Source organism: Erythrolamprus reginae, chromosome 3 (assembly GCF_031021105.1).
Source record: "Erythrolamprus reginae isolate rEryReg1 chromosome 3, rEryReg1.hap1, whole genome shotgun sequence".
Lineage (NCBI taxonomy): Eukaryota > Metazoa > Chordata > Lepidosauria > Squamata > Dipsadidae > Erythrolamprus > Erythrolamprus reginae.
In genome coordinates this window covers 161,784,980-161,807,628 of record NC_091952.1, presented here as the reverse complement: position 1 = coordinate 161,807,628, position 22,649 = coordinate 161,784,980, and positions in this window count along the sequence as shown.

Genomic DNA, 22,649 nt, shown 5'->3' with positions numbered 1-22,649 from the left:
GACATTTGTTACAGCATGTAACAAAAAAACCCAAAAAACCAATCACACATGTTAGCCACACTTTGTAATTCAAATTCTCATATTTTTCTTAGTAAGATTTGTGGGTAAACATATTTCATATTTTACATCACACTAATATATGATTTGCTACTATGGCCACATTAACCATGTGTGAGACTACAACATTTAGCCCAGTTTACCTCAGCTAAATTTTTGAGAAGCTAAAAGGTTGCTCTATTTTAAGGTTAATACAAAGGAAAAATATGTTCTAAGGCACAGCCTTGCACAATTGCTTTGTTTAGCTGGATTTACATTTAATCTGGTTTTCTGAATTAAATTGTCATCCAATATACATAAAATTTTGTTTTGTTTTTCTTTAGTTCTACGCCTTTCATCTGAAAAATAAATCCAGATATTTGTCAATTCCAGGAAAGCAGATAAGATTCAGTTTATTATGTACTCTTTATTGCATTACTGTTACATTTATGTGTGTGCTTGCATTAATGGCACTCTATTTGGGGAACAGGAAAACACAGGGCTGGAAAAGATGGAAAGAAAAAAAAAGCAGAAATAGCATTCTCCATTGTTGATGGAGCCAGGATTCAGGATGGGTTGTCCTTGTCCACTCAGAATGAGGTCTGAGTCTGTTACTTTTAGCAGGATCCGCCCTCCTAGGACTCAGCTTCAACTTGGTTCTCAGACTGTGGCTACCTTTTTCTCCCTTCCTGAATTGCGAATTTTAAACCTTCCTTGCTAGTTCAATTGATCGGATGGGTCTTTCTCCATCATAAGTCTTTTTCAAATCTTTGACAGAATACAAGATTTCAAGTGATTGACAGCTGAGCGTTGGCTCCTGCCGTGGCAGGGGCTTTGTTTTCCCTAATTGATATTGGCTTGCTCTGGTTTCTCATTGGAACAGTACAAGCCCCACAGTGTGGTGACTGTTATGGACGGAAAGGGTGGTGTGGCATTGGAAGTTCCCATGTCAGGTGATTGTTCTTGGGGCAGCAGTGACTGATCTTTTGTTGCTTTCTTTCAGGAGATCATGTTCAGTCATCTGACCACAGGGAGGCTTCTTCCAAACCTCCCTCCTCCCCTTGCCACTTCAGACCTGTTGCTTGTTGTTGTTGTTGTTGCTAGGGTGGATGCTGCCTTCCCACTACTGGAATGGCAAGGTCTACGTTCCGGTAGCAATTTTTGGGATGCGTGCACAGCTGCACACCCCCAATGCATGCCCCCATGTGAGATTTGACTTTTGCGCATGCGAGGAAACAAAAATATCAGTGAATATCACCGAAGTCTCACTCATGTGCATCCTCATATAATATTTTGCTTGCTGCACATGCGCAGAAGCTAAATCTAGCACTGACAGGTGCATGTGCACCTGCCAGACATGCATGCAATGGCCTCAAAGGGTGCACCACTAGCACTGAAGATGGCAGTCCTTCACTGCTTCTCACCTACCTCGGCATATCCTTGCCAGCCCACTGAAATAGTGGCCTATAAGCATTATCTCGGTTGGCAAGTTAACAAAGCCATATACGAGGCTTTCTTCAGGTGCCTGGACTGCATAGGGCTTGCCATGGTCTGCACCAATGGCTCCTTGGCTGTCTGCCAGCCTGCCAATTTTCCTCTGACAGTTGTGGTGGCCATTTTAACACCTGTTGGTTGGGCCTTCAAAATTGTGAATGGAGTCGTTTGACAGAGAAACCGTGGGGTAAATGGCTGCATCACTCCCCCAGTGAGATCAACCTGGCCCTTCTAATCAGGCTGTAGCAGAGTCCTCTCACAACCCACAGGATTCTAAGACCTTGGAGAGGGTGGAGCGGTGCAGGGACAAAATCCTTAAGAGGCTCTGCAGCCAAGCTTTGGCTCATGACCCATTGCTTTTCCTGCATCAAGGCACCTCCTTAAGGGCCCCAGAGGCTGAATAGCTTGCCTCATGGTTGGGGGAGCAGCTTGCCCTAGACCAGTGTTTTTCAATCAGTGACTTTGCATCATTTCAGGGGTTCTATCTATGAGAATGTTGGGGTGGGGTGGGGGGCTTCTTTCTTGCTGAAAAAAAATAGGCCTAAAATTCTGTTCCCAGGTCACAATGACCCGGCCTGAAAATTCTTCATTTGAGGTGCTTATGTTTGGTCAATTTGAAAACTTTTTTCACTTGGAAAGTAGTCTGACCATTTCTGCATACAATGATATGAAAATTGAACTGAAAAAAATAATGCTTATTGGTTTATTTTGATCATACAAGGAAGCCCCCACATTTTTTGTGAACTTTATTTCAATTTATACATAGTTTAGCCTGCAAAATGCGTTCAATTTTACTGAAGTTGGTGTGGGATTGGTAGTTTGAACATTTCTGAACATAACAAAAGTATAAATGAACTGAAAGAAATGATGCTTATTGGGGGTTTTCTAATCAGAAATAAGGCCTCCCCCCCCCCAAAAAAAATGCTTGCAACCATTTTCACTTATTTTTTTAGGCTCCAATCAGAAATATTTTTAATATCTTAGGCATTGATTTACTAAACTTAACATTGCTGATCATCATAACAATATTTTTTTGGGGTGGGGGCTAACTTTTTTCTGGGCAAAATTTTATCTACACTTGTACTGTTCCCGGGTCTATTTGACCCGAAACAAAAAAAAATCTTTTAGGTACTTAAATTTGGTCTGTTTGAAAACTTTTTTCACTGGGAAACTAGTTTGAACATTTCTGAACAAAATGATATGAAAATTGAACTGAAAAACATGATGCTTATTGGGTTATTTTGATCAAAAAGACCCCCCCCCATTTTTGAGCATTTTGTGTCAGTTTATATTATTTTGAGGCTACAAATCTCCAAGGGATTTCCCCCAAAAGGTTTGATATACAAAATTGAACATTTCTGATCATAAGAAAAATATAAATGAACTGAAAAAAATTGATGCTTATCGGTTTATTTTCGAATATAAGATCATATGGTCTTATACTTGAGTATAAGCCTACTCAAGTATAAGCCTATTTGAGTATAAGCATGGGGGCCCTTTTATGAGCAAAATAAGCCAATAAGCATCAATTTTTTTCAGTTCAATTTTCATATGTTCAAGCTACCAATCCCTCACCAACTTTAGTAAAATAGAATGCATTTTGCAGGCACAACTATCTATAAATCTTTTAAAAATTCACAAAAATGTGGGAGCACATTTTATGAGCAAAATAAACCAATAAGCATAAATTTTTTCATTTCAATTTTCCTTTCATTGTGTGCAGAAATGTTCAAATTTGTTTCCAAGTGAAACAAAGCTTTCAAAAAGACCAAATATAAGTACCTAAAATGAACAATTTGCAGTCCGGGTCAAATAGACCCTGGAACAGAACTTTAGGGTGTGTTTTCGAGCAGGGTTAAACATGAGTTAAACTATGGCCTGCATGCTGGACATTGCCCGCAGAGGCCATTTATCTAGCCCGCCACCAGCTGCCTCTATCCGAACATAAACATACCCCTCACAATCCCTCCAGCTATCAGTGACAGGAAGAGTGGGGGCACAGGGAACTCTCACTGACTAATCACCTTCTAAGATTCATCCCGACCACTAGCGATGAACCAATAGCAGGCTGCCTCTCATCCACACCCATGAAGGTCCCCGCTTGGGCTGCTGTGCACTTGTCATTGTGTGGCTGTGGCAAGTAGTTGAAGCTGCTGCTCCTCCCCGTGGTCCCAATTTCTAATCATGGTTTAAAGCTAAAGTTTGCTGATCTTCCTTTGGACAGTTTTAGGTTATCTGTCGCCAAGGAGTTCCCACTCAGTTTGCAGTGGATGCCACTCTCCATATCTCCCGATTTGGTCATGGACGCTTGCCACAAGTGGGACTTGGCCTCTGCTCCCTTCATGGGCCAGAATCTATTTGGAGAGACTCTGGACCCAATTCAGGACAGAGGCAAATAGCTCAGGGCTGGTGGTCACCAGCAGAGGCTTAATGCTCCATCAACTGACTGGAACTTCAAGCTGTGTTTTTGACCCTCAGACATTTCCAATGTCTAGTGTCTGGCAGACATGTTTTCATGCTGATGGACCACATTATGACCAAAGCCCATTTGAGCTGGCAGAGTGGCACTCATTCCAGGACTCTAATGCAAGAAGTACCGTATATACTCGAGTATAAGTCGGGTTTTTTTAGCCCAAAAATGGGCTGAAAAACCCGACCTCGACTTATACTCGGGTGACTGACGGGTCACCACAAGAGGGCACAAGCGGCTTAGGGAAAGACAGCCGTCTTTCAGCTTGAAAGAAGCGGCAACTGCCTGGTTAAGAAGGGAGAATCCACCCCCTAGCCAAACGGCTTTTTTACTGTTTAGCGCAGCGTTCGAGCGCTAAACAGTAAAAAAGCCGTTTGGCTAGGGGGTGGATTCTCCCTTCTTAACCAGGCAGTTGCCGCTTCTTTCTGTTTAGCGCAGCGTTCGAGCGCTAAACAGAAAGAAGCTGCAACTGCCCGGTTAAGAAGGGAGAATCCACCCACTAGCCAAACGGCTTTTTTCCTGTTTAGCTCTCGAACGCTGCGCTAAACAGTAAAAAAGCCGTTTGGCTAGTGGGTGGATTCTCCCTTCTTAACCGGGCAGTTGCAGCTTCTTTCTGTTTAGCGCAGCGTTCGAGCGCTAAACAGAAAGAAGCTGCAACTGCCCGGTTAAGAAGGGAGAATCCACCCACTAGCCAAACGGCTTTTTTCCTGTTTAGCGCTCGAACGCTGCGCTAAACAGTAAAAAAGCCGTTTGGCTAGTGGGTGGATTCTCCCTTCTTAACCGGGCAGTTGCAGCTTCTTTCTGTTTAGCGCAGCGTTCGAGCGCTAAACAGAAAGAAGCTTGCCGGTTAAGAAGGGAGAATCCGCCGCTTCTTTCTGTTTAGCGTAGCGTTCGAGCGCTAAACAGAAAGAAGCGGCAACTGCCCGGTTAAGAAGGGAGAATCCACCCACTAGCCAAACGGCTTTTTTACTGTTTAGCGCTCGAACGCTGCGCTAAACAATAAAAAAGCCTTTTGGCTAGTGGGTGGATTCTCCCTTCTTAACCGGGCAGTTGCAGCTTCTTTCTGTTTAGCGCAGCGTTCGAGCGCTAAACAGAAAGAAGCTTGCCGGTTAAGAAGGGAGAATCCGCCGCTTCTTTCTGTTTAGCGCGGTGTTCGAGTGGCTGGCTCTTGCGTGCAAGCAAAGGAACCTGCCAACCACTCGAACGCCGCGCTAAACAAGAAAAAAGCCGTTTGGCTGGGGGGGGGGATTCTTGCTTCTTAAACCGGGAGCAGTTGCCCCCTCTCCCAAAGCGATGTCCCAAAGCGGTCTCCGGGAAGCGACCGAGGGAAAGGCAATCGTCTGCCTTTCCTTCAGCCCAAAAGAGGAGGCAAATGCCCCGCCTTCCCCCAGCCGGTTAACTTGAAGCGCTCGGTTAACCGGCTGGGGGAAGGCAGGGCATTTGCCTCCTCTTTTGAGCTGAAGGAAAGGCAGATGACTGCCTTTCCCTCGGTTGCTTCCCGGAGACCACTTTGGAACGTTGCTTTGCTTGCGCCTGCCTCTCCTACAGCGGAGAGAGGCGGCAAATGGCCAGCCCTTCCCCCACCCACTTAGCTGAGCCCTTCGGGAAGGTGCCGCCTGTCTTCGCTGTAGGAAAGGCAGGCACATCCAAAGCGCGTGGGGAAGTGGCTGTGGGAGGCAACGACATTCCTAAGCCGGTGAGGTGTGGTGGGGGGGGGTGGCGAGAAGATAGAAGCAAGAATCCACCCCCCCCTGCTTTTTCCCCCTCTCCCCGCAAGAAAAGGAGCCAGCCAAACACTCCAATGCTGCGCTAGAGGGGGGAAAAGCCGATGAGGTGTGTGTGTGTGGGGGGTGGATTCTTGCTTCTGTCTTCTCAACACCCCGTCACCCCACCTCTCGGGAAGAGAGCAACAGGAAAGGACGCAGTTTTCTTCTGCCGGGTCGAGGACAAAGTGGGTGTTGAGGGCGGCGGGCGAGCAACATTTCAGCGGGGAGAAAACCCCAAGCTGAGAGTGCCTTTTAAAATCACTCTCCTCTCAGCCTCGGCAAGCTGCCGAGAAGTGGGGTTTTTGGAGTGGGGAGGCAAAAACGCTCAGAATGTCACCAACGAGGCATTTCTCCAAGGGGCGGGGGTCCCTAAACTTTCCTTTAACCCCAGCGGACACAAAGATGGGAATGCGTGGTCCTCGCCAGCCACCCATCTGCGGGGGCTGCCCCGCGCCAAGGCAGAATTAAATTCAACAACCAAAATATTATATTTTTTAAAAAACATACTTTTTTGACTGTTTGCCTTTTAAGACATCTCTCTGGCTGTGCCTAATGTCAACAATAAAAAGTTTTGCCAGGTGAATTTTTTTTTTGCCAGATTAGCTATGGATCTCACTGAAGAAATTTTAAAGAATACTCAAAATGATTCTTCATTTGCTTTGTAACCTTAAATAAAAAAACAATACAGTATTGACTCTGTAATTTACCTGGGGAGGGGACAGGAGGGGGGCACAGACAGACAGGAAAGGAAGACAGACAGACAGACAGACAGACAGAGACCTATGACCACAATTGAGCTCAAAATTTGTTGTTAAGCAAAAGCATTGTTAAGTGAAAATCACCACATTTTACTCAATCCATGACATTTCCTAGCTCTAACAGTGATGTGCAAGCTAGGGAAGTACCGGTACATCTGAAGACATGTGTAATGTTCTAGTTATGGTTAACTGTGTGGCAGAAAGTGGACTCTGGGTTTGTTTTCCTATTACAGTAAGTGAGGTTGAATGTACCATATATAATTTTACAAGAGCTCTCTTTCTCTCTCTGTATATACACATACAGTTTATATAGTAGATAATGTACAGTATATTTTTGTGTGCCTGTGTGTAATATTTATTTACACATATGGCATATATACATAGAATTAAGTATATTTTGGATGTTCAGTAATTGTAAATATAGAGGGAAATTGTATCTCTTTGAGGCAAGGAGAGGTCAAGTATCCTAACCCTAACCCAAACCAGCAGGAGCAGGGGATTGAGGTACCGGTAAGTACCTAGGTACTTGCATTTTTTTTGCCTATACCTGCCTTGGGGGATATATACCTGTTTACCCTCTTTTAAACTTACAGAGCTAGTTTACTGACTTTCTTTGAAATAAATATTCTAAAATATTTAATCTACTGATGCCTCAATTGATGTAATTTTATTGGTTTCCATTTTTATAAGTTACCAGTAGCCGCTGCAATTTCCACCCTCGACATACAGGGGTTTATAAATTTTCCCAGTTTTTGTGGCAAAAGTAGGCGCCTCGACTTATAGTCGGAGCGACTTATACTCGAGTATATACGGGTAATAAAACTGGGACTGTGGATGGAGTGGCACCTTCTCTCACTTTCAGCAGACCATATATCTGGGGATTCCAATACCCAAGTGGACTGGCTCAGTCAGACAATGGTGGACCATGTAGAGTGGCATCTGCACCCATCCATCTTCTATGACATCACAAACCACTTCAGCCTCTTAGAGGTTGACATGTTTGCAACCCTGGAGAATGCCCACCTACCAAGCTTCTTTCTTTCAGTTTCCATTCTAGGGAGCAGAGCAGGTGAATATTCTCCAAGGAAATTGGCCATGAGGTCTCCTATATGCCTTCGCACCACCCACCCATCCTGCCACAGAGCAACCAGAAGGTGTTGGAGGAATGTGTAGAGGTGATACTGCTGGTGCCTCTTTGGCTATGATAGGCTTGGTTTGCAGACTTTAAGGCCCTGTCTGTGTCTCTGCCATGGAGAAAACCACTGAGTGAGTTGTTGCTCAGTCAGGGGGCATTGGTACACCTGGATCTCCTGTAGTACCAACTGACTGCGTGGCGGTTGAGTGGCATGCTCTGAGGCAACAGGATTATGATACTAAGGTTATACTTACCATCCAAATGTCTTGCCACCCCTCCACTAAGCCATGTATGCCACAATGTGGAAGTCCCTATGTGCTTGGTACACAATCAAGGGTTGTTTGCTCTTGAAGATTCCCCTTCCAAAATTTTTCAAGCAGGGACTGCACATAGGACTTTCTCTGAATATGATTTGCAGGCAGGTGGTGGCCATGAGTCCTGGCTCAATTTCCTATAGTTCACCAGTTTTTATGGACAGCCTCCAACCTTTACCCTCCATTGATTCACCGCTACTGACCTGGAACTTCCCAGGATGTTGAAGTCTCTGACTGGGCCTTCTTATTAACCACTGAGATCAGCTAGTCTCTGGTATCTAGGTCACCTTCATGGTGGCGCTCATATCAGTTCTTCAGATCTCTGAGAGCGCTCTCTATTTGAAAGGACTTAGATGTATTCCATTTGGACCAAGTTGTTCTTTGGTTAGACCCCTCTTTCATACCCAAAGTCAATTCCTCCTTTCACAGGGCTCAGAAGCTCATCCTCCCGAATTTCTGCCCAAACCCACCCTATCCATCGGATAAACTGTGGCACATGCTGGACATCCACAGGGCCTTACATATTTACATTGGCAGGACATGCCACTTCTGTAAGACAGAAGCACTTTTTGTGGCCTTTTTGTGGTAGTCATTAGGTCTGAACGTTTCCTCCATGACTGTTGGCCGTTTGATACGATGTACGATTGCTAAGGCATACAAGCTCTTGCAATGATGACACTGGTGGGGAGAACAGACCACTCTACCCATAGCATGGTGACTTCTGTGGCCTGGGTGATCCAGGAATTCTTAAAGGAGGTGTGTCATGTGGCTACCTGGGCATCACCTTTTCAGTTTATCCATCATTACAAGATCGACTCATATGTTTCAGCAGATGTGGCCTTTAGCCAGAGGGTTTTGTAGAGGGTCCACAAGGTGTCCCATAAAATGGACTTAGACGATTCTCACCTGGGGGACATTTGGTTTTGATACGTCCCATCCTCAATGCTGGCTACACCCACAATGGTCTTACCTGATACGCCTGTTCTCATAGTGTGGAGCCAGCATTCAGCCCTGCCTATGAGAGGTCTGTTCCTGGATATTCCTTGTTTGTTGGACTGGCACCTCTTATTTTGATAGGCTGTTTTGCATTGAGGTCTCCGCCTTATTGGCAGTTTACAGAAAGTGAAATCTATTTATTATTGACTGTGTCCAGTGGTAGCCACATCGAGTCTGCTTTTTTGGATTTGTGAAAGCTGGGTCTTAGGATGGTGAATCCTGTTAAAAATAACAGGCTTGGTCCTCATTCTGAGTGGACGAAGACAACCCATCCTGAACTCTGGCTCTACCCTTTTAAGAAGAGGCATATCAGGTAAGACCAATGCCCCTTTTCTAATAATCACGATCAGCTAAACCACACCATAATAATTTATCTGCTGTTAACTATAATATATCCTGAAAGGAATGATTTCCTAGCATCATATTATAGTCAGAGTAGTAGAACCATTCTTCTACTAAGCAGTTAAAAGTCTTAATTTTTCTCAAATGCCTCTCTGTGATTATGACAACCAAATATCTAAAAGACTTTACAGTGCAATGAACAGATAATTACCAGGAAAGATGACAATACAATTGCAAAATTGTTACCCTGTCATTTTGAGGGACTCTTCCTACCCTTCAGTATATATTTCCATACAACTCATAGCTATTGTTCCTTTTTTTTAATAGTCACCCTTACATTCAACTTCTAAGCTCTTGAAGCTGCACTCAAGTTTATCACTCCTTCAAAAAAACTAAACAATAGTTGGGTGAAAGGGTCAGGTCGTATTTCTTGCTTCTGAATTAATGTGCTGCTCCAGCTTTTAGAATGTGCCCATTTAAAAGACGGTTGATTGCTTATTTCATCTGAGTCCTAAGAGCATGAAATGAGAAATGTAAATATCATGTATGTTATACACTGTTGGGGGGCATGCATGTCCAGCATCCAGATTTTGCTTACATCAATTTCTCCTGCTCAAATTTTAATATTATTTGTTTTTGAAGGGAGAACTAGTGACAATTTATACCACTCCTTTCTACAATAATTGGATAATGTCCCCAGGATTACAACACTGCATCACAATCCAAAGGCTATTGGAGAAAAAAAGCAGAAAGAGAAGACAGCAAAAGTAGGCATCTACTATAGAATTTCTCCCCACTGTCTATTTCTTTTCATCATCTTTTTTCTTCTCATTTGGATAGACTAAGGACATTCCACAAAATCACCAAATTATCAGAAGTGATAGAAGCAATTGAGCCAGACCAGATAGACATTACATGAATTAATGAAACTCTACCTTCTTATTAGAGTGTATAATGACAATAACCTTGAAAACCTAACAGAATTTCTCCAGCCCCACCCCTTAAAGAAAATTAAGATACAATATCTTGATCTTTTTCCCACTCGCTTCCTGCTGTCTATCAAGGCTGGATACTGTATATAGATGTTTATATATAATAACACTGAATTCTTTTTTCAGGGTCATCTCCATATTCCTCTATAACTTTCAAGCCACTGCAATGTGTAAAGGTCTGTTTAATTTTTAGATAAATGTCACCTCAGTTATCATGGCAGAGCTTTAATTTTTTTTAATACACAACAGAGACAGCACCACGAATCCTGGACTCCAAAACAGCTTAGGAAGTACAGTAGTCCCTCACCTATCGCTGGTGTTACGTTCCAGACCTGGCCGCGATAGGTGAAATCCGCGATGGGGAATTTATCAACTGATAGTACTTATTTAAGTATTTATATTGTAATTGTTTGGTAAGTTTTCATTGTTTTAAGTGTTTATAAACCCTTCCCACACAGTATTTATTTTAGATACAGTATTTAAAAACAGTATTTACAATTTTAGATTTTTTTATTTTTTTTAAAAAACCTGCCGATCGAGTTCGGCGGGCTGTTTAAATCTGCCGATCGACTTCCTCAGAAACCCGCGATGAAGTGAAGCCGCAGTAGGTGAAGCGTGGTATAGCGAGGGACTACTGTAACATAAACCAGTTTCTTAGACCTGTAAAGGAATTCCTAAAACTCAGCGATGTTTGGATGGGAAAGAGTTTTACTTGCCTTTCCATGGTATAATATGTGGGTTTTGGTGTGACATCAACATTTAAACAATTAGCTTGCAAGCATCTTAATAAAAAGATATTCTTGCCTATAATTTATTCTGAGGCCCAAACCCCTCCCTATTTTCTATCTTTTTTTAAAAACCATATGGTTATATGATGGGAAAGAGAGGGAGAGAGAAACTAATCTATTGTATGAGTAATGAACTTGAATATGCAACTCTATGCGGGAAACGTGAGAATTTCACTTGCCTCAAGCTGGATCTGCTGAGAAGAAATATGGCCAAAATCCTTCAGATAATTTATTCAGCTGCAGTTATATTAAGATTATTTTGGTGTATTTTTTTAACTATTTAAACCACATTTTTGTAACTGAGTACATAAAGCTTGGTTTTCTACAATGCTCTAATACAAGATTTTTCAAACTGGGTTCCTGGACAAACAGAATTGGTTCCTTGTGAGACTGGGGAGAAAGAGAAATGTAAAACATAATCAGTCATCCACTTATACCTCAACACAGCTCTTCTCACTGACTACAGATTGCCAGCAGTTCTAAGTATTCTATGCAGGGGTGACTTGGCTGTCTATTCCACACCACATGCACTTTCACAAAACCAAATTGCTTGCCTGCCTCAAATGCCAGTAAACTCCATTTCTAACTCTGCAAGAGAAATTGTGATGAGTCTGTCTTTTATTTTTCACTTTCCAAGCCACATACAGTATTTGTGTGTGTGCTTATGTTTTATTGCAAGCAGTCTTTTTAGTAATACAGAGGGCATTCTGTGCCCACTGACTTAGTAGTAAGCCCCACTGAACTGCGTTGTGGTTAGCTCTGGTCCAGCTCCTGCCCCAAGGAATGTGGAGGTGGATGTGGGGGAGACATCAACATGCTGCAGGCCTGTTTTGCTCCCAGTAGAATCTGCCGACGAAGTCTCCTCTGACCAAGGAAGTGTGAGTGACAGGGAAGAGGGGAATTTGGCAGAGAGCCCAGGAGGAGATCAGTCATCTGTATCATCCCTGGATTCTGAACAAGAATTAATGACACATCCACGCATGAGTAGAGTGATGCATAGGAGACAACAACTGAAGGATTATTACAAGAGAAAATGAGGCCACCTGTGGTTGGGTGGGGCTGCTGTAATTAGTGCTACAGATAAAAGTTCAGCCTGGTGTTTTAGCCTCATGGCAGTTAATCTGATTCATTGTTTCGTCAAGATCATGGTTTTTGCTGTTCAGGATTGTGTGTGTGGACTCTCTGGACTTTAGAATTGGACTCAGTTTCCAATTTAATTTAAATTAGCAAGATTTACCAGATTTATACAATGGGAACTTCTCAATCTTGACTTTTTCTCAGCATTTGAGTACGATGAGGTGCCACATGTTTTGTGCTTAAAACACATGATGGTTTTCTCCTAGATTTATAAGGCAGAAAATGTAGATATTGGTAAAGTGTCTGTATTTTTTCCCCTAGGAGGTTTAGAGAAGCTTCAAAGCCAATTTAGATTAAGACAATGGGATTGAGGAAAGGATTATTTCCCATTCCTTAGTGCTTTTGCCAGAATCAAAGCTGAAGCCTCTGGAATCACTTTAAAGCCTTAAAAAGTACAGATTCCCCATGCTGTGCCCGAGCATGATTTTAAAATTCCATTTTATCTGGAATTATACATTGCCATGGGAAATGCAATCATCTTTATATGTCTATTACAGGTGTATTGATTTTAGTGAATTTGATAATAAAACAACACAAATGTAGAGAGTGAAACTTTTACGTTTTTAAAATAATCTAGAATTAAATTCTTAACACAGTGAACTAGCATGTGCATATTAACGTTCAATAAACTCCCTTATCTTTCTTATTAAAGATTCAAACATTTTCTGATCCCTCTCAGCTGTGACAACACCAAATGTTTAGCCAAGTTTAAGAAGTTTTAAACTTCATTTCATCCTAATACCATGGAAATTGCAGGCAAAATTCCCAGTGCATTGTTTTTCAATGTTTCACTTTCATAGCCTCTGACAAAACAGAGGAGGAAGCCCTTAGCAATGCAAAATTCACTTGGCTTAAATTGACCCACTTCTTTGGAAGCAGGATGAGAACCATTAAGGAGACTTGATGAAACAAAGTGCTAGAGTAAACAGAAACTAGATGAATTTGGGCAGTGACAATTCCTCCATAATTGGGGAATGAATAAAATGGGGCTACCTCTGAAAAGTTTTCTGAGTCTAAAACCTGTCCAGAATGTGTTCTGTCAGGCTCTCTGGTACACTCCTCCCAAAAATTCACAGGTACAAATTTCACACACACACACGTTTGAAAATTCAAAACAATGTTCTTTATAATGAAAATTCACTTAAACTAAGCCCTCTTTTGGTATAGCAAAGAGCACTGGTCTCCCAACAAACTGGTAATTTGTATAAGTCCCTTATCAGTTCTGTGATACTTAGCTTGCAGCTGTGAGGCAATTCACAGTCCTTCTTCTTTCACAAAGTGAAACACACTTTGCTCTGGTTTAGTTTCAAAGCGGGGAAAAATCAGCACACAAAAGGTCAAAGTCAGTAAAGCAGTCATGAAACACAACGGTCAGATAATCCTCCACAATGGCCAAACCCACAGGCTGCTATTTATAGCAGCCTCACTAATTACCACAGGCCCACCGAACCACAGGTGGCCTCATTTTCTTCGATAATAATCTCTCAGTTGTTGTTGCCTATGCATTGCTCTCCGCATGCGTGGCTGTATCATTAACTCTTGTTCTGAATCCAAGGAGGAGCTAGATAATTGATCTCCTTCTGAGCTGTCTGCCACACTCTCCTCCTCCCTGTCACTCATGTCTTCTTGGTCAGAGGAGCCTTCATCAGCAGATTCCACCTGGGGCAAAACAGGCCTGCAGCATGTGGATGTCTCCCCCACATCCACAGTCCTTGGGGCAGGAGCTGGGCCAGAGCTAACCACAACAGAATGCATGTGAGCTGTTGTGGGTAAACCTAGGTACACCCATATCACACCAACTCTCTGCAAGCTGCACTGGCTCCCAATCAGTCTCCAGACACAATTCAAGGTATTGGTTATCACCCATAAAGCCCTACATGGCTTAGGGCCATATTATCTTCTACTGCATAGCTTCCAGTGACTGATAAGGGCCCAGAGGGTTGGCCTTCTCTGGGTCCTGTCAGTTAAACAGAGTCAGTTGGCAGGGCCTGGGGGAGGGCTTCTATGTGGCAGCTCCGGCTCTCTGGAACTATTTACCTCCTGAGATCTGTACTTCCCCTACCCTACTGGCCCTCCTGAAAGCTCGGATCCTTGGAGCAGCCAGCCAGATTCCAGTCCAGGTTCAGAACACTTCCGACCTGCCCACTCCTGGGCATGATGCTTTTAGTACTATGTAGACTGCCAGGAAAAACTGATATTTTAAGATTGTTAAAATGCTGCTGCTACTGCTGCTTTCTTTCTTTCAAACTGTCAGTCTACGTTCAGTGTTACAAGTGATTGCTTGTTTTTGTCTGTCATTTGCTACTACACAGATTTGTATGCCCACATTGTCCTTTGTTTCCAATTATTTTGATCATGTTCAAATTTGGATAACTACTATATATAAATGTAGGCTGAAGGAAAAAAATGCTGGTGCCACAAGATTTATTATTTCATTCACCAAAAACCCAATAATGCACTGCAAATGATATTTATATGCTGGATTTCATATCACAATATCACAAGTTGAACACTTCCCAGGCCTCTAGGACTGTGTGATGTATTTTTTATGATGCGTGCAGATCCAAGTACGGTGACCTTTTGCAACTGACAGATCGTGATTTTGTCAATGTTTATTGTTTTCAAATGCCAGCTAAGGTCTTTTGGCACAGCACCAGGTGTACCGATTACTACTGGGACCACCTGTACTGGTTTATGCCAGAGTCGTTGTAGTTCAATTTTAAATTTCTGATATCAGCTACATTTTTCTTGTTTTTCATCAATCCGACTGTCACCTGGTATGGCGACATCAATGATCCACACCCCTTTCTTTCCCATAAGGTCCAGTGTATTGTGTTTCAAAACCCCGTCAGTTTGAATTCGAAAGTCCCAAAGTAAATGTTTTTTTTCAACTACTTTCTCAGGTTTATGATTCCACCAGTTCTTAGATGGTAGTTGAGGCACAGGTAGATGGTAGTTGAGGCACAGGTTCAAATGAAGCATCTGGGCCACGTAGTTGTGCCTCCGTTTATAGTCCATCTGTGTGATTTTCTTGCAGCCACTGAGGATGTGATAAATTGTTTCATCAGCTTCCTTGTAGTTTATTGTTATTGTTATTTTGAAGAAGTGAAAGGAAATGTTATTGTTATTATATAAGTCCGGGAGGGAAAAGCAGTTCAGAAAGATATATGTTGCAGTGAAAGTTTTAGCTCACTGTTGATGAACATCTCACATATATTTTAACAAATATCCTATGATATATGAAAATCTGGACACAATGGTTTGCATGTGAAACAAAACAAAATGTTACTTTTTTCTGTTTTCTTTTGCAAAATAATTAACACATTCCTTTCTCTACCCTGTTTTCCCCATGCCCCAAATATAGTCTTATCTTGTGGTACTTCACTTAGCTTGCAGTCTTGAAAACTTGACCTTTCCTGAATTCCCAGTGTGTGGCTATTTCACTGCCTCCACAAAAGCTATTCTTTGTAACCAGCAAGGAGTTTCTTTGTGCAAGTCCATCTGCTCCGTGCTGAGTCCTCCTCCATCAGAAGGATTGTTGACAACTTCATGCTTTCTCATAGATCGCTCAGCTAATTATTTTAGCTTAAATGTTTATCTTTCCACTTCACACATTTTATGCATTACTCTTTCCTTTTCTGCCTTTTCCGCTAGACATGTTGAAAAGTCAGTTCACACTGTGTCACTGTTGCAGGTATGGAATTGTGGCAGAGATCCCATCCGGCTACTGAACGACATCTTAGACTCTTTCATTGACCCCTACAGAAGCAAAAATTACAGCTTTTCACTTTCTTGCAGCTTGTTGGTTGATTGGTTCCTAATATGATTTGATTGCTTATTTGTACCTGGACAATTATCAAGTATTGTACCTTATGATTCTTGACAAACTTATCTTTTATTTTATATACACTGAGAGCATATGCACCAAGACACATTCCTTGTGTGTCCAATCACACTTGGCCAATAAAAAATTCTATTCTATTCTATTCTAATCTGTTCCATTCCATTCTATTCGTGGAATTGTCGTTCTCAATTCTCTTTTTATTTTCTTACTTCCTTTTATAACCATAAGAAAACTCAAGTAAAGAATAAGTATTTGAAGAAACAGAGGTCTGTCAATGTAAAGTATGATTGGGGAGGAGGGAGGTCAAAATGCAAATTATATGGTGCCAATTTAGTCAAGGTGAATAATAGAGCAACTGCTGTTATGGTGTTGCTCAGTAGTTGGTGTAGATTTTTTTCCCCTTAAAAATAATCTTCAGTTCAATTCAAAAAATAAGACAGAAAGAAACAGAAAGGGGAAATACAGTTGGAAACTTCTGGAAATAAAATTGCTCAGAATTTATGTACAGACTTATAATATTCTAGATTGCAAATCCACAAGCTTTTCCAAAACACTCATTTGGTTTGCAAGAACATTTAATTCAATTAGGAGCAAATAGGTTCTGATTAATATTTCTCTTGGGATACATTATTTGCAATCTCTGTTATGCAGAGTTATTTTTCTTAATGTTATTATGATTAGCAACAATATCATCCCTGGAATGCATAGTTCAAAAAATGATATTTTCAAAAGCTTCCAAATAACACTTACAATTTTGCTGGTTGCATTACAAGCTACCAGGCTGTTCATCTGTATATTTCTACTGTGTGTACTTTGCATTTTTAAATTTTAACAGATGAGTATCTTATTTTGAACAAGCAGAACATGGTGATTTTTCCTTAAGCTTAGCTTACAACCACAGTTTTTATTACATGGGATATGTGCAGTATGTGTGTGAATGTGTGTAACTGAGAATACTCTTAAGTAACTTCAGAAATTAAGTCACACTTCACTGTGACCATGTTGCAAATTTGCAGATGAAGATGTGATAGTATGAAAACAATTTTAGCATTGGCTTTTAAAAGTAAAAGCCCCAAACAGCTACAAATTCCAAGTTGATGGTATCCATAATTATTAAGTAGCAGTGACTGTTTTATTTCTAAATCTAACTATATTTATGAATTCTGGAATCTCAACGTCTCAAATGTAGAGAGGAACAAGTAATTACAACACTGTAATTGTAATAATTACAGGGGGGGATGCCTATTGGGTCTTTTGATACTTATATTGCTACCAACTTGCCTTCCATTGAGGACCAGTACATTGCATGAGTCAAAAAGAGAGCTGTGAAAATATTTACAAACCCTTCACATACTGAAAACAAACTGTTGCAACTCCTATCCTCAAAACAACTCTATAGAGCACAGTACACCAGAACAACTAGACACAAGAATAGTCTTGTCCCAAATGCCATACCTCTGTCAATCTATTTACTAAGTCTGCACTACTATTAAACTTCTCATCATTCCCATCACCCATCTCCCATCTTTCCCACTAATGATTGTATGACTATAACTTTGTTGCTTGTGATTTGCATTGATTGATTCCTAATATAATTTGATTGCTTATTTGTACCAAGCCTCAATTACAAGCATATCATTAAGTGTTGTACCTTATGACAAATGTATCTTTTTTCTTATGTACACTGAGAGCATATGCACCAAGACAAATTCCTTGTGTACCCAATCACATTTGGCCAATAAAAAAATCTATTCTATTATATAATATTTTTGGCCTTCTGGAAGGCTTCAGGAAAGCCTCTGGAGCCTGTAGGGGTTGAAAAACAGCCCAATGTCTTAATTGGAAGTTAAGCGAGCTTGTGCATGAACTGGTAGCAATGGATTTTAGAACCCACTATGGAAGCAAACTACTATAACCTTTGTAGCTATGACTCTTAGAATAATAATCTCAAGCAGGATCTTGAAATCTACTAGCAGTAAAAATTGTCATGTTTACTGCCTTGTATATTATGTGACCATGTCCTTTATATAATACAAAGAAATTATGTGTATTGCATAAACTAAAACTCTTCAAATGTTGGCATACAGTTGATATTCAATAAAGATAAAGTCACATTGTCACTACTGTTAGCATGAATTACATTACATTACATTAATTTTATGATACTATTATTTAAAAAATGAGATTCTCAATGAAATTTGATAGCCCAGGATCATTATTCTGTTGAGTAGGATCAGAATGTTTATTGCAGCCATAATACTGTTTTATTTGGAGTGCCTTGCAAATGAGTATGAAACCACAATCCCTGCTGTTAAGTGGACAATCTAAAAACCAATAATGATATAGAAAGAAAAAAGAGAATCAGAAGTGAAAAGACCACTGACATTCCACCTGCATGATATCTTGTTTTCTTGTTCATATGCAAAAATAAAAACAAACAATAAAAAAATTTCAGCAAAATGTAACTGTCCCTATGTTAATTTGTGGAATGTATTAACTTCTGTTTAGTTTTGGGGATTTTGTTGCCTTCAGTTTTCATATCCTTAATGTGATACATTGAAACAGTCCACAATCTGCTTTTCATTTGATATATTTCCAATAACTTTATTCCATATTTCATATTCCATATTCCATGTATTGGTAAATGTATTGTCTGACAAGATAGTGTGTGTGTGTGTGTGTGTGTGTAGATCTATCCTAGTCTCCCTTAATTTTCAAATTCAGCAAAAACATGTGATGCACATACACACACACACAAACTTACTGTGTAGAACATGGGTATCAAACCCTCACCACTTCTCTCTATTCACTAATTACTGCATCTCAAACAATCCATTGGTTAAACCACTGAAGTTTGCAGACGATACAACCGTGATCGGACTCATTCGAGACAATGATGAATCCGCATACAGACGGGAGGTTGAACAACTATCCGTGTGGTGTGACCAGAACAATATAGAACTGAACACACTCAAAACCGTAGAAATGGTGGTAGACTTTAGGAGAAACCCTTCCACCCTTCCACTTCTCACAATATTAGACAACATAGTATCAACAGTAGAGACCTTCAAATTTTTAGGTACTATCATATCTTAAGACCTAAAATGGTCACCTAACATCAAAAACATCATCAAAAATGCACAACAAAGAATGTTCTTTCTCCGCCAGCTCAGGAAGCTCAAACTGCCTAAGGAGCTGCTGATTCAGTTCTACAGAGGAATCATTGAGTCTGTCATCTGCACCTCTATAACTGTCTGGTTTGGTGCTACAACCCAACAGGACCAACACAGACTTCAAAGGATAATCAGAACTGCAGAAAAAACAATTGCTGCCAACTGTCTTCCACTGAGGACCTGTATACTGCACGAGTCAAAAAGAGGGCAGAGAAAATATTTACTGACCCCTCACATCCTGGACACAAACTGTTTCAACTCCTACCCTCAAAATGTCGCTAAGGAGCACTGCACACCACGACAACTAGACACAAGAACAGTTTTTCCCCGAACACTGTCACTCTACTAAACAAATAATTCCCTCAACACTGTCAGACTTTTTACTAAATCTGAACTTCTATTTCTACTAGTTTTTCTCATAATTCATATCATCCTTTTCCTCCCACTTAGGACTGCATAACTGTAACTTGTTGCTTGTATCCTAAGATTTGTATTAATATTTATTATTTCTTCATTGCTTATTTGACCCCTATGACAATCGTTAAGTGTTGTACCACGTGATTTGTGGCAAATGTATCTTTTTCCTTTATATACACTGAGAGCATATGCACCAAGACAAATTCCTAGTGTGTCCAATCACACTTGGCCAATAAAATTCTATTCTATTCTAAATAGTGACAAAATAACCAGGATCTGAATTGTAATGTAAGATGTAGAAAATCCGTTTTACATTTTATTGCAATTCTTTTCCTTTTCTTTCTTTCTTTCTTTCTTTCTTTCTTTCCTTCTTTCTTTCTCTGTCCCTCCCTCCCTCTTTCTTTCTTTCTTTCTTTCTTTCTTTCTTGGTTAAAAAGAAAACTATTTTAACTTGTACTGTTCTTTGATCTTGTTTGCAGCATTTTATCAAATGCTAAAAGATATTTTTCTATATTTAGTTAAAGATCATATGTCTTATTCCTGTTCTATTGCTTTTCAGCTAATAATTCTTTCACATGCAGGGAAAATAATAATTTATATTAATCTGGAATGTTTCAGTCTCATGATATATGTCATTTGTGAAGCCAATTGCTATGTAAACCTATCATGGGTTTGTATAGCACATGTATACATATACACACATAGACATGCACACTTAAAAACAAACAAACCAGAAATGTGTCAACAAAATTGATGAAATGGAAAACTACTATACAGCTATGTTCTAATACACATGTTATTCCGGGAATCAGAATTGGGTCAACTTACTGAAAACCAAGAAGTTTTTAAAAAGAAGTCCTCTTTCTTTGTTTCTTTTGGAGAAATAACCTATATCCTGTTCTCACATCACACACAATATATACCTACAGTCCAAAGTATCAGGATCCTTGCAATCTATCATGCTGCAGATTGAAGTTAAACAAGAAAAGTAATTTTGGAGCTCTAACACACTAAAGGGAGAAATTGTTCCATTTAAACCATATAATTGCCTACTCTAACAATTTAGATCATGTAGGTTCTTATTGAATATCATGTGTCAAACAATGCAGTAAGAATAGCAAGTACTGGGATTGCTTTCTGAAAGTAAACTATCAAGTGTATTTCTATCCTTCCTTCCTTCCTTCCTTCCTTCCTTCTATCTGCCCATCACTCTTGACTCCTCTTGACTGAACAAGCCATTGCATGATTTTTCAGAAGTGTTTTGCCTACTTCTCAGGGCTGAAATAGAATGACTGACTCCCCCAAGACCAGTCAACCGGCTTTGAATATAAGGAAGGCTTAGAACTCACAGTCTCTTTGTTTCTAGTCTAGTGCCTTAACCACTATACCAAACTAGGCTTGCAACCATAATTTAGACTAAGTAGCATGGCAGATTGCTCTTTCTTAATGAAAAAGAGAGAAAATAGCAAAAACAATTTTCCATCTATGCATGGAGAGAGAGAGAGAGAGATATTTTCAAGTGGTATTGATTGAAATATGCCCCAGAAGTAATAGAGTCTTCTGATGTAAAAAAGTAATAATACCATTAGCACTTAGACTTGTATGCCACTTCACAGTGTCTTATAGCACTCTCTAAGTTGCTTACAGCATCAGCATATTGCCCCCAACAATCTGGGTCTTTGTTTACTGACCTTGGAAGGATGGAAGCCTGAGCCAACATTAAGCTGGTCAGGATCAAGCTCCTGGTAGTGGGATATCTGCAATACTGCATTTTAACCACTGCTCCACCCCAGCTCTTCTATTCAATTGTATTCAAATGTTACAAATGTTTATAAATGTGTATATTTTGTACTCATTTTCTAGTAAGCAGTAAAAAGCAAAGATGAAAAGATTATCTCTGAATCAAGCCTAATAGTTATTTTGCAACTTAGTCTTCTTGCTGTTAGCCTGTCAACTTCTAAAGGCAAGGGCATCTTCAGAGGGGGTAAAGGGGAACAAAGTGACAAAACATATCCCATGATATGATCACACAAATGCCACAATTTATTTGCCTTGCATTAGATATTGGGTTGCAAATGTATAATCTTGGCTTTTTCACAATGATATCATTGCCTAGGGGTCATCATTTGGTGTCATCACAGTTGGCTGCAGATGCTAGTGTTTCAGTAAGGGAGTGTGTTGTGATTTTAGCAGTCTCTGGAAGAGGTTTAAACACTTTCGTCATTTTCAAAAATTAACATGGGGAAATAAATGCCTGTTTTGTTTACTTGCAATTTTATAAATGTTGATCAGTAGACTGGCAAGTAAGAACATGTGGAGGTCATTGATAAAGCAGTCCTAATGTCCAGCTCTATAATTATTTGGATAATTCACTTCAGGGAGCTGTGAGTATAAAGTCACCGACATCTGAAATACATTTTTCAATCCTTTGTCCATAGAAGAAAACCCAGAAGTTCAAATTTTATGTGAGCTATTCTAGCTAACTAGTGCAGTTAAGGAAAAGATCCCTGGCTAATCAATTTTATAATTAAATGGAATAAAGGAACATTCAGAAATTGGGAATAATATCTAATTGTACATGAAACGGATTGTCAAGATATATAAATAATTATACATATTGTATCTTTAAATAAGTCCCTTGCCTGTTTAATTCATAGAAATAGACTAGAACCACACTTAAATTATTGAATGTAGCAAAATAATAAGACTTTAGTGTGGCCAAAAATGAGAAATGCATGTAATCCTTGAATTGCAACCATTTGTTTAATGGTGGTTGAATGTTACAACAGCCTTGGAAAAAGGGATTTAGGACCTCTACTTGCACTGATGTCTTTAACACCACTCCAAAGTTATGTGGCTATAATTTAGATGCTTTGCAACTGGCTTATATTCACGATATAATATTGTATTTATATACAATAAATATATTTACAGCATCGTCCAGTTATATTATTTTGATTTGAAATCTTTTTTTTTGCTGAGTTCTG